This window comes from Oryctolagus cuniculus, chromosome 7 (genome assembly GCF_964237555.1).
Source record: "Oryctolagus cuniculus chromosome 7, mOryCun1.1, whole genome shotgun sequence".
Lineage (NCBI taxonomy): Eukaryota > Metazoa > Chordata > Mammalia > Lagomorpha > Leporidae > Oryctolagus > Oryctolagus cuniculus.
Genome location: NC_091438.1, coordinates 117,121,474 through 117,131,428, shown reverse-complemented (window position 1 = coordinate 117,131,428; position 9,955 = coordinate 117,121,474). Strand labels below are relative to the sequence as shown.

The 9,955-nt window shown below is 40.4% G+C and overlaps 1 long non-coding RNA gene across 1 annotated transcript; it reads left to right on the top strand.

The window, feature by feature from the left end:
- Positions 1–4,583: 4,583 nt before the first annotated feature.
- LOC127493453 (uncharacterized) lies at positions 4,584–9,366 on the top strand. Its single transcript, XR_007923623.2, has 3 exons — positions 4,584–4,723; positions 6,700–6,763; positions 7,154–9,366. It is a non-coding gene; the product is annotated as an uncharacterized lncRNA (long non-coding RNA).
- Positions 9,367–9,955: the final 589 nt, after the last annotated feature.

Sequence of the window (9,955 nt, the reverse complement as noted above, 5' to 3'; positions counted from 1 at the left end):
GCTGATGAAAGGAGCCATGGACACTACGTAAATAAGGAGATATGGGTGTTTTTCAATAAAATGTCATTAACAGCATGACAAATTTAGTGCTCAGTCCGTAGTTCGCAAATGTCTGATAAATAAATATCTTTGGCTACTATAAATGTGACTAAGGTCAGACTAAGGACCAAACAACTCTAATGCTCTTCCTTCTCCTGTGCCCACTGTGCAGTGACTTTGTCCTCCCTGTAACCACTGGGTAAAAGCTGGCCAGCAATAGACCCTGACTTTATTGTGTTACAAACCAAGACACACAGAAACTTCTTCATTACAGAGGGAATTTCCAGAAGGATTCCCACTTCAGAAATATTACACTGCATTGCAGCCACAGCCATGGCCATACAGGGGGCAATTCCTCCTGAGAGGCATAATAGGTAAACAACCCTCTCCGCATTCTCTACAGAAAGAAAGAAGTAATTATTACAATAGCATCAGCTACAGCAATGGAAAGAATGTGAGAGAGGCAGTTGGCATGTGATGCTAAGCACTTACTGCGCATAAAACAGTGAGGTCCTTTTTAAAGGCAGTGAGTGCTTTTCAGACCATTCTTAGCATCTCCATCACAATGAATGAGTTATGCTATGCTGTGGTCACCAGAACTTTAAAATCTCCATGATGTAAGAAAACAGAGATTATTTTTTTTGGTGGGGGAGGTGTTTTGTTTTAAAAACTTGGGCCATCTGCCACTGCTTTTCCTAGCCCACCAGCAGGGAGCTGAATTGAAAGTGAAACAGCAGGGGCATATACCAGAGCCCATATGGGATGCCAGCATTGCAGGTGGTGGCTTTACCCACTATGCCACGGCACCAACCCCTAATTTCTTTGTCACACTACCTATCTATCATGACTAGTCCAAGGATACAGGGATACAAGAAGACAGAACATGCCCCAAATGTCTCCCTAGTAGGGAGAAAGAAAAAAAAAGTGAACCATGCAACGTTTGTTAAAGATTTCTTCTTGAATGTTACACACTTACCATTCATTCACACTTAAGTCACATGATTTCAAAGAGGATACAATGCTGCTTGGGATACCCATATCCCATGTTGGAGTGTCCCGGTTTAAGTCAGAGCACAGCTTCTGATTCTAGCTCCTTGTAACATGCACTCTGGGACACAGTAGGTGATGGTTCAAGTGTTAAGTTCCTCTCACATGTGCAAGATCTGGATTGAATTATAGGTTCCTGGTTTTAGCTTGGCTTAGCCTTGGAAGCTTTGGGCATTTGGGGAGTGAACCAGTGGATGGAAGATTCTCTCTCTCTCTCAAATAAATAAAAATAAATAATTTTTAAAATATTTGCTATTAAACAATGTTCTTGAGTTGTCTTCTTGGTACTGAGTGCATGTTGTTCTGCCATAGGGGGATTACATATCCCCACCCATTGGCATGTGACTGTAGTATAAGTGTGCTTTCCTGCCTCATTGATACCAGGGTTGGCCAGAGGACTTGTGGTGACCAATCAAATGTAACTAGAAGTGATACGTATGACATTTCAGCAAAAAATGCAGAGTCATTACATGGTTCTGTAATTATTTTCTCTGTGTCACAAGAAAGATATGTCCCCAAATTAGGGCTATTCATGGTGTCTGAGTTACAGGATGAAGAAGATAAATGGATGGAGCCATGTCTCCCTATAGGCACCACATTACACGCATGAGAAATAAATTTATAATGATAAATTTTTACTTCACTCCCTCTTGCGCGCAGATCATGTCCAGAAACCCCTCTTCCCTGAATCATCCCCAGAGTCTATCCAACCACTAAAGGACACAAGGGGATTTTTTCATATGTTAGTTTGGTAGGGGTGCCATAAACTTCAGAAATATTTTTTTACAGTTCTAAAAGTTAGAAATTCATGATCAGGGGCCGGTGCTGTGGTGTAACAGGTAAAGCCACCACCTGCAGTGCCAGCATCCCATATGGGTGCCTGTTTCAGTCCTGGCTGTTCCACTTCCGATCCAGCTCTCTGCTATGGCCTGTGAAAGCAGTAGAAGATGGCTCAAGTCCTTGGGCTCCTGCACCCACGTGGGAGACCCAGAAGAAGCTCCTAGCTCCTGGCTTCAGATCAGCACAGCTCCGGCCATTGCAGTCCTCTGGGAAGTGAACCTGTGGATGGAAGACCTCTCTCTCTCTCTCTCTCTCTCTCTCTCTCTATCTCTATCTCTATCTCTCTCTGCCTCTCCTTCTCTCTCTGTGTAAATCTGATTTTCAAATAAATAAATAAATATTTTTTAAAAAAAGGAATCTGTGATCCAGGTGTGGACAGTGTTGGTTTCTCCTTGGGCTTCTCTCCTTGACTTCCATATGGCTGTCTTCTCACTGTGAATTCACATGTCCACCCTTGCTACTTGCCTGTGTCCTCATCTCCCCTTCTTACAAGGACACTGGCCATGTTGGAGTAAGTCCCACCTGTATGAGCTCATTTTACCTTTATTACCTCTTTAAAGGCCTGTCTCCAAGCACAGCCACATTCTGAGTTCCTATGGGTCAAAGTTTCAATATACAAATCTCAAAGAGCTTAGTTCAATCCGGAACACCAGGTGATATGCAGCAGCCTGTCCATGACAGCACGTGCATCAGGGAGTCTCTTCATCAGGGCCAGCTGTGGCTTCTCTTGATCTGGAAACCTTTATATGAAAAAGACAAATTATCTGACTTCTACACATCTGTTGTACAACAGAATAGATAACTATAGGACACAATGCAATGCATAAATAAAAACCATGGGAAACAAGAAAATACTGTTCCACAGTAAATTTGAAATCTTCCAGGACAGAAATCTTGAAGCTCCCTGCTTGAGAGCAGACGACGTGCCTAAATCAAGCCTGGCTCCATGCTCAGGAATCAGCCCCCTTCGACTTAGATCATTGTTGTCCTTGGAACACTGGAGAAGATTCCTTTTCCATTATTCTTTACGGGCACACCTGAAGTCCATAGGGGGCACTGTGTGATAGGGACACAGAGACTGTTGTTTTAGCAGTGCACTGTCTGCCCATGCAATGCAGCAGCCTAGGGGATTATGTTAAATCTCAGAGTCATAAACTCTTTCTAACAAAGTCTAGTTTTTGTTTTTTGGATGGTGCAACTCTCCCCAAGCTTTGTCATCTACTATTTGTTTGATGGCAGCCAGCTATGTGAGCATATATTCATGGCCCCTATCCTTGGGAAATGGAGTTCTTGGGATAGCTCTGTTCCTGGGCTCTGCCACCCTCACGTTTGCCTTTCTCTTGAAGTGAATGAAGACCCCTGAATCAATGGGGTTTCAATGGTCTTGGCTGGGTAGGGCTGCCATACGAAGGACCACCAGGTGAGTGGATTGAACAGCTGATGTTTACTGTGTCACAATTCTGGAGGATAAAGGTCCAAGGGCAAAGATGGGGTCCTATGAGGGTTGTATGTGTTAGGACCTCCCTCCTCAGTCCTAGTAGTTTGCTGGAAGTTTTTGGCATTTGTTAGTTTGTAGATTTACATCACATGGATCTCTGCCTGATCTTCACATGATGTTCCTTCTGTGTGTCTATTATCAAATGTCCTGTTTCTAAGGTCATTCGTTATATTGGATTAGGAGCCCACTTCACTTTAATACAAATTGAACTGATGGGATCAGTTATGTTTCTATTTCCAAATGAGGTCACTCCCTAAAATACTGAAGAATGAGAGATTAACATGCAATTTGGAGAGTGGGGACACAATTCAGCCTGTGATAGAATCCAGTTCTAAGTCTGAATGATGTCGCTCCATTGAAAAGACTTGCTGGTACTTCGCTCTTCACTGGGCCTTTATCCTGAGACGCTGTACCTCAATTAGAAGAGTTCACGAAATAGGTGATTGTCTCAAACCTTAATTTAATCCTCTTTGGGGCCAGCATTGTGACATAGTGGGTAAAACTTCTTCTTGTGAGCCCCTGCCACCAATGTGGGAGATATGGAAGAAGTTCCTGGGTCCTGGTTTTGGCCTAGCCCAGCCCTGGCCAGTGTGGTCATTGAGGGAATGAACCAGCAGATGGAAGATTTCTCTTCCTGTCTCTTCCTCTTTCTCTGTATTTCAAAAATAAATAAATAAATCTTTCCTCTTTTAAAAAAGATTTTCTATCTCCCAGATTCCCACAACTAAAGACATGATGTTTTCTGAAACTGGCCAACTGTTTTTGAGCACATCTCACTCATGAAATACTTTGCCAATTTTAGCAAGCAGCCAAAACACACTACATCTTTTTTAAAAATTTTTCTCTAGAATTGAATTTCGTTAGTTATATCTTCTGACTCCCAAGTTATTGTAGATAAAAATAGAAATGTCCACAGGTTTTGCCATTGCATCACATCAGTCACCCTCTTACGAGATTTAGATAACAGTTTCTGTGCTATCTGCCACCCCAAAACCAAGCAAATTCCATGAAGTGAAGATTTTGGATCCAAGCACCAACCCACTCAGTCTGGCAACAAATTCTGTACGAAGCTAAGTGGATTATGTCATAAACAGAAACAGTCACCAAATCAACAATTTTAGTGGTAATATTTATTTCTAACCTACTATATATGTTCTTTGCAGGTTGCCCGAGGTGGTACACTCGATTCAGTTTCCCAACCAATGGAAACTGCAGTTTGTGAAATATCACCTATGGCTGTATGTGAAGAAGGAATGAGCTACAGCAAGGCTCATGCTCACACCTAACTTCACAGTGCAGGTGAGAATTCCAGTGCCTGGCAGGAAGAGACCTGTCTCATCTGTTTTCTGTTGTTATCGCAGGATGCCTGTGCTTGGATAATTTATAAAGGAAAGCACTTTCATTAGCTCTTGCTTCTGCCAAGGTCTGGCAGCAGCACCTGGGGAGGGCCTTGTGCTGCATCATAGCAGCATGGACAAGTGGAGAGCCAGTGGATACATATGACAGAGACAAAGCATAAGGGATGAACTCACTTTATGACAATCCACTGTCATGATAATGAACCCACTGCCAACAAGAAATCAATAATCCCTCTTCGTGATTTAACAGATGGCAATAAACTTCCAACGTGATTTTCAGAGAAGAAAACTCATATTCAAATCACAAGAAAATTTAAAATTATTATGAACACTAGAGACCATCATTTACAACTGTCACCACAACCATTAGAACATTGTAATTGTGGGCTGGGGCAGTTGTGTAGCAGGTAAAGCTGCCGCCTGCAGTGCCAGCATCCCATATGGGTGCCTGTTTCAGTCCTGGCTGCTCCACTTCCGATCCAGCTCTCTGCTATGGCCTGTGAAAGCAGTAGAAGATGGCCCAAGTCCTTGGGCCCTGCACCCATGTGGGAGACCTGGAGGAAGCTCCTGGCTCCTGGCTTTCCTTTCTTGCCTTCTTTTTTCTTTTTCTTTCTTTCTTTTTTAAACTGGCAGAGTGGACAGTGAGAGAGAGAGAAAGAGAGAAAGATCTTCCTTTTTCCGTTGGTTCACCCCCCCAGTGGCCACTGTGGCCAGCGCGCTGTGATTGGGGTACCGCACTGATCCGAAGCCAGGAGCCAAGTGCTTCCTCCTGGTCTCCCATGCAGGTGCAGGGCCCGAGGACATGGGCCTTCCGCCACTGCACTCCTGGGCCACAGCAGAGAGCTGGACTGGAAGAGGAGCAACCAAGACAAAATCCGGCGTCCCGACCAGGACTAAAACCCGGTGTGCTGGTGCCGCAGGTGGAGGATTAGCCTATTGAGCCGTGGTGCTGGCCGCCTTCTTTTAAATTATTTACTAATTTTTTAATGTCCATTTCAATTCAATTTTTGTCTAAATAACTAAGATTCTTTGCTTTATTTTTCAAGTGTCTTTTGGGGATTAAAATATTGATAAATAACTTTCACTCGAGCTGGAGTTAGTACCACAGCAATGCCTCCTGACTATGGAAAACTTGCAAACATCTAAGCCCAATAACTCCTCACCATCCATCATATTTCAGCTGTCATATATAATGCATTTATAAACATTATAAAACACTCAAGGAATGCTGTAAATTTGCTTGATACAGTCACTTGGATTTTATTTTAAGATAAAATTGAGTTGTATCTTGACCTATGTATTCACCATGCTCTTTCTTCCTTCTTAAGAATCTGAATTCCCATCAGCTCCGTTTTCATTCATTCTGAAGAATTTCCACTGTCATTTCTGGTAGTGCAGTTCTGGGTGGCAGCACATTTTCTCCTAGCTTTGCTAATCTGAAAAATGTCTATTTCACATTCAGCTGTGAAAAATACTTTCATTGGCAAGAGCAATTTGATTTGATATTTTATTGTTTTCTTTCACCACATGAAAGATATTTTTCCATTACCTTTTGGCCTCTTGATTATAAAGGGAAGTCCATGGTTATGCAAACCTTTATTCCCCTTTAGGTTGTGTGTTCCTTTTTCCTCTGGGTGTTTTCAAGATGTTCTCTTTATCTTTGGTTGTCAACAGTTTGACTATAGTGTGTCTGAGTATGGTTATCATCAAATTTGTACTATTTGGAATTCACTGAGCTTCTTGAATCTGTTTATTTTCTTTAGACACTATGAAAAGTATTCCAACATGTTTTCTTAAATAAGTTTTTCTCATTCTCTCTTTTCTTTACTTTTGGGACTCCAATCATGCATATGTTAGATCCTTTGCAATTTTATAGAGATCCTGGATGCTCTATTAGTTATTTTCTCTCTTCTTCAGGTTTCGTGATATCTAATGATCTATCCTCAAAGTTGCTATTTCTTCCATCAGCTCCAATCCGCAGGTAGGCCAAAGATTGTGCTTTTTCATTTCTAAAATTTCCATTTAACTATATTTTATATTTCCTGTTTTTTTGTCAAGAATTCCTATCTGTATATTCATTATAAGAATTTTTAACTTTATCTCACTCAGCTATTGTATCTTCCTTAAGGTTCTTATCTCTTAACTTCAGCATCTGGGTTAACTCACCATTTGGCATCTGTTGATAATCTTTTTTCCCTGGAGACAGGTCCACATTTCTCTGGCTCTTAATACGTTAAGTAATTTTGGATTGTACTTTGGATATCACAAATGTTCCCTTTTAGAGATTTCGAATTTTGTTATATTGCTCCAAAGAATATTTGTGGGGTTTTGTTTAATTGCTTGTTTATTTTTGTTTTGGTTTTTTAAGCAGGAATTTTAATGAGGCTAAACAGAAATGAGGGACTGTCGTACCTGTGATGGATGGAGTCTCATATCTCAGGTCAGGTATTCAAGCCTTTGTTGCAAGCTGCTTTCAATTGCCCCACCAATGCATGGTTCAAGGGTCATCCAGAAACTTGAGCTGGGCTTAACTGTTGAATTAAGGGTTTCCTACTCTTTGACTTTCTAACCCTCTGCTGGCTCTGATTGCCCTGGGACTCCTTTACCTGGTTCAAATGACAGGGCTTTCTATCACAATTTTCGTCATCCCCATGCCACCTACAACACGACTGTGCTACCTTCAAAGTAAAGCCACAAAAACCAGAGAACTCACTCTATTTGGTTCCTTCAAGTTTCAGAGCTCCTCCCAAATGCACTGTCTTAGCTCAGTCTCTAGATAAAATAAAAATAGTTGTGTACTAGTTTCATATTTTTTTTATTCTCAGGAGTAGCTCACTACTCCATACTAGAGGTAAATTTTTAATTCTATTTTTTAAATTTAAGAATGTTTAAGTATTTTGCTTTCAAGTTTAAAACTTGGATTATATAAAGTTATTAACTGAGACAAATAAAGATGTTCCACTAACTACATGAAATCTGAAATTAAAGTTTATGATTCCCAAGTTGCCATCTTATTTCATCGTCAACATCTAATTTAATCTCCCTTGCACAATATTGAGAAATTTTGATTTATATGAGCATATAGTTGCAAAAGAGAGCTTTTTAAAAACAATTTATCTTAGGAGACCTGTCAATAAAACAGAAAGAGGTTCGTATAAAGAAGAGTCAAATTGGCAACATGATCCTCGTATCCAAGTTTCTATAAACATTCCATGAAAAGCAGACATCTGTTGTCAGATGTACTGGGGAGAACTGCCTGGTGTATTCCACCAGAAAATCATAAATATCTGAGATTCTGAGGAGAAGTGTTTTAAGTGTAATTTAACCCAAATGTTTCTCAACATTATTTAGCACATAATTCTTATTCCAAAAAACACTCATAAAATAATTCATACAGTGTTCAAAATTTTTGAGAAACAAGATAATCCAAATGAAAGAAAAATAAATCTGTAAAAGCATCCATCAGGCACCTACTATATTATAGATACTGTTTTTGGATGCTTTATATGCATTATTTTATTTCATCCTTAATAGCAATTAAATGTGGAAGATTTTACTTTTACACAGAGATGAGAGAGCTAGAGCATAAGAAGTATTTTCTTTGCAACCTACAAAACATTGTCTCATGTTCCAGGGGCTTGTGGTGTCATTGCTGAGCCAAGATGTATTGCTTCAGTCCCACTAGAGCAGCAAATGGACTCAGAGGGAATGGAGCTGAACAGGGCAAAGAGTCCAAGAATTCTCAGGGTAAAGGCCAGAGGAGGCATCCAGTATTATCTTGGAAAATGACCAAGGTAGTGGCCAGGAACGTGGTGCTGAGCGACAAACATCGGAATTGAGAAACTGAAACAGGAAACAGCACAATACAAATCCTTCAAGCAGTCAGGAGTAAGGTAGACTCAAGAAGCCCAAGAGTGAGAGGAATAGCAATCCAAGACTAATGCCACCTTTCAACGGGATTAGGATCTTGTACCACACCTGGTGTGGCACTTTTAAAGAACTGCTTACAAAATATATGGGTTAATCAAAGAGATAATGAGTTTTCAACTGAAAAGTCAATGCTGACAGACATCACAAGAGGGAATAAAGGTAGTGGTGGGGAGTGATCATGGAGTCTCCATTGAGGAGGTGAGTTATGAGTCGTCAACTCTGGAAGTCAGAGAGGATTCATGTGGCTGGGGAAAAGAGGAAAAATATTTACATAACTGTCAAGATGTTGGCCTTATCTGTCTTCTGGCACATATGTCTCCTTGCGGATAATTTCTGCATTTCATTCTCTTCATAGAAATGCAATTGGTGCTTCTGTATTTTATTTTTACTTTTCTAATCAAACTGACTTCAGCCCACTAATTGTTTTATTGTTTAAGCCCTTAAGTTTTATACATGAATGCATTAAGGAGACTGTGGAGTGGGAAAGAAATCAGACACTTGGTATGGCCCAGCGCACAACTTCTTGGCTTCAGAACTCTTTTCCACTCAAAAATTCTGTGTGCAAGACGAGGGACAATTTATCTCACTATAATTTTTTTCAAGTGTGAACTTGATTTTTCCAAACCATTTTGCCTTCTACTGAAATATTTTGCAGTCTGGACTTCTATCACTCCCAATGTTCTTCTTCTTCTTCTTTTTTTTTTTTTTTTTTTTTTTAATGGAGTAAAGGAATGTTGACTTGAGTTGCAAATTGAGTTTTTTATTAACTTTTATTTCATGAATATAAATTTCCAAAGTACAGCTTATGGATTACAATGGCTTCCCCCCCCATATCTTCCCTCCCACCCACAACCCTCCCCTTTCCCGTTCCCTCTTCCCTTCCATTCACATCAAGATTCATTTTCAATTCTCCTTATATACAGAAGATCAGTTTAGCATACATTAAGTAAAGATTTCAACCGTTTGCACCTACATAGAAACACAAAGTGAAAAATACTGTTTGAGTACTAGTTATAGCATTAAATCACAATGTACAGCACATTAAGGACAGAGATCCTACATGAGGAGTAAGTGCACAGTGACTCCTGTTGTTGACTTAACAAATTGACACTCTTGTTGATGGCATCAGTAATCACCCTAGGCTCTTGTCATGAGTTGCCAAGGCTATGGAAGCCTTTTGAGTTCACCGACTCCGATGATATTTAGACAAGGTCATAGTCAAAGTGGAAGTTCTTTCCTCCCT